Raw genomic sequence first — 3,424 nt, 5'->3', positions numbered from 1 at the left:
TGTCATGTATTATATGTTAATATTTTCTTCTTTTTGCTTTTTGTTTAGTATGTAATTTCTTTTGTAAGTTTAGGTTGAATGGCCTGTTCATCTGGCAGAGGAACAAACAATGGAAATCAGCCTTGGCTGTAATTGAGTCTATTTATATTTGTGGTAAGTTGTTCATCAATGCACAGCATCCTTCTTCAGCAAATAAAGATAAATGACATAAAATCGTTAACAGCAACAAGATTGGGGTTGATGAACTCATCAGTCAGCAGTGGTAGAGTCTATCATTTTACACCTGATTTGTTTTCTGCTTAATCATTTTAATCAGTGCATTGGGTTCGGCCCACATCCTAACGTTATTAGGTTAACTGAGCCTATAATTATAAGCTACCTAAGTAGGAATATTATTTTTTTCCTTTGTTAATATTCAGCCATATTCAGATTTCAGGTATAGTCTATATTTTTGAGTTACATGAATTTCTTTCTAGCTGCCTAAATAAATAATCAAACCGATCTGAGGACGGAATTCAACACATTGTATTTGAAAGACGTTTTGAGTACAAACAGAACAAAGGCATGAAATGCTGTTCTCAACTTCATGTTTGACATTTTAAATCTTGCATATGCGCTGGCATGAACTCTGTGAGGACATTCAAGTAATTGGAGGACATATAAAAGAGATATCATCTTCCACATGTAATTGGAAGATATGTATCAATCTCATAGTATCAGATTGATACTATCGCCCTAGTATCAATCCGATACCAATACGATTGATACCCCCGGCCCTCCTTTGTGTTGGTCAGACACATAAAAACCCACTAAAGATGTTTGTGAACATAACCTGACAAAATGAGGAAAAGTTCAAATGCTACTCATACATTAGCAAAACCCTTCAACTCAACCAGAGGTGTGTTGCTGTCCCCTTTTTTTATGTAAAATATGTTGTAGCTCTGTTAAAACATAAAAAATATCATTAAAGCAAATTAGCTATTTAGAGCAAATTAGAGTCCTTTTCCAGTACATTATCCATTCTAATTTGACTTGTGCTTTAATTCTTTGTTGAAATGCGTTTCTGACTCCATTGATGGAAAACAGGCTTCTGCATGGATGGAACTCTCTTTTATCCTTAAGCCTCGAGTTGCAATCTGACAATTGTGTCTCGGGTAACCATCTGAGTATTCAGAACCATGTAATCCTCTGTCCAGGCCTAATGGTGCTTTAAAAGCATGGGGTCTTCTGGAAACTCTAAAAGTCTTATTGTTAACTTGCTTCTAGAAAGAAATGTTTTTACTGTTTGGGTTGTCGTAGAAAGCAGAAAAAACATTAGTAATAATGTACCCTGATAAAGACGGGATTTACTTTTTGATCAGCTTTTGCTGTTTGCCGAATATTCCCACTGAGGGACAAAGATGTTATTTCTGTTCTAAATGGAAGAAAAGTAATTTTTTTCCTTCGTTTAGCTCATCAGATTTGCTCTCAAATGGATGTTTGGAAGGTGAAGGTTTTTCATTGTGAACATGACTCTTCCTACATTTATTAGCCTTGTATAGCCTGTCAAGTCCTATTCTTTTCTTATGCCATACTGAGCCAAAGGTTTTTTTTAAGTGTTTGTTTAGGACAATATGACTGGCTTTTGGACTGCTCCACAAATGCAGTGCTAAAACTGATGTAGGTGGAGAGCCAGAGTCCTGCCTGCAATATGGTGGTATTTCTTATAGAAGAGTGGGTGTTAACTCAAAATTGTGAAATTTCTGAAAGAAAAAAAAAACAACGGCAAAAACAAGTAGAGAGAAAAGGAGAGGAATTGAAGACGAGACAGAAACAGAAGCAAGAGGAGAAAAACTTTTTCTGTGACCTTTGGGAATGTCACATTCATGGCATTTCAACCAAGCACAACTATTTATAGAAAGGAAATTACTAATTGCAACTGAGAGGTCCAAATCCCAAGTCTAATTATTTACTTCAGATAAATCATGACTAAAAGTGAATAGATTATATGTAAAGTATTTTTAAAACTATTTTTTAAATAAAATTGCACATTGCAAACTTACAGATCATAGTTTTCATCAGTAGATCTGTTGTTGAATGTGGCCATGGTTTTCAGGCACCATAGGCTCGTCCGTTCTCTGGTATGTTGACAAGTCTGCTTATGAAAAGAGGTGAATAAAATATTAATTATTTTCCAGCTTTTTCTAGTTTGAAGCATTATTATTCCCCATGGGGCATTCAAGTTTTCAAACCTGAAAATATTTGGCAACACTTTATTTGAAGGGGTGTGCATAAAACTGACATGACACTGTCATAAACATGACATAATCTAGAACTTTTCTTTTCTACACGCACATGACTTAAACACGATAAAAAGAAAATTTGATCAAACTTTGAAAATTGGTCTTCAAAAAAAGTTTCTTTTTTCAACTAAACAGTATAAATAGTGCTTCTATGACAAACAGCAGTGACAAGACAACTGGTGAAGTTTCTCAATGACTCACTTCTGCAATATTGGAGAGGAAGGCTTGTGACCTCTCTATTCTGTCTCACAGAAGAATGTGCACCCTTCTGGCACGGGAGTGTAACTACAGCTTAAAAGGATCTCAAAAGCCATTTTTTGTGATTTAGACCAATACAATTTCTTTGTAATTATACATTAGTGTGTCACACAGGGCTGTTTTTACTCAACATTTTTGGAGTGCATTTCTAACCATTATTCTTTTAAACATAAGATGCTCTTATTTGTTTCAAAAGAATGCTACTGACAAGATTCTTGTTGTTACACCAATTAGGGTCTAACAGAATTTAAATTAGCTTATTTTCATCCTTAGATTTCTCGGTGGAAAATACATTTGTTAAAAAAAGAGTTCATTTTGTCTTGTATATTTATGGTCTGGTACACACAAGTAGCTAGGGACAGAGGAAGAAAGAAAGAAATAAGGCCAGACTGAAAGCAATTAACTTGTGTTATAAGAATGTGCTGTATTCCATTTCTACTCAAAAGGTAGGATTTTCAAATTTCATTTGAAAAAATAAAACTTAACTGAAAGCTTTTAATCAACTCCACCCTCCAAATCTAACAATCTCTTTATTTGTGCATTTGTGGGTTGGCATCCCATTTAGTCAGCTTCATAAATGTCTCTAATAAATAAATAATTATAATTTGTTGGCTTAAGTTGCTTGGTTTCTGAGAACAACAATCAGTAAATTCAACTAGTTTCTACGTACAACTGGAAGATGGTTAACGTCCTTCACAGTCATAATTTTTTCTTGTTCGAGAAGTTATTCTGATCAACTATAATTGTTGTAATGACATACTAGTGCAGAACCATGTTCTCAAAGATTAACAAACTTTAAATACTATTGAACATTTAGCATAGGAACTGGAAGACATTTAATATCCAAAATAAATGAAATAACCAAATAAAATGAAAGATGAAGT

The sequence above is a fragment of the Poecilia reticulata genome, chromosome 5, assembly GCF_904066995.2.
Source record: "Poecilia reticulata chromosome 5, P_reticulata-male-v2, whole genome shotgun sequence".
NCBI lineage: Eukaryota > Metazoa > Chordata > Actinopteri > Cyprinodontiformes > Poeciliidae > Poecilia > Poecilia reticulata.
Note: the sequence above shows the minus strand (reverse complement) of the source record.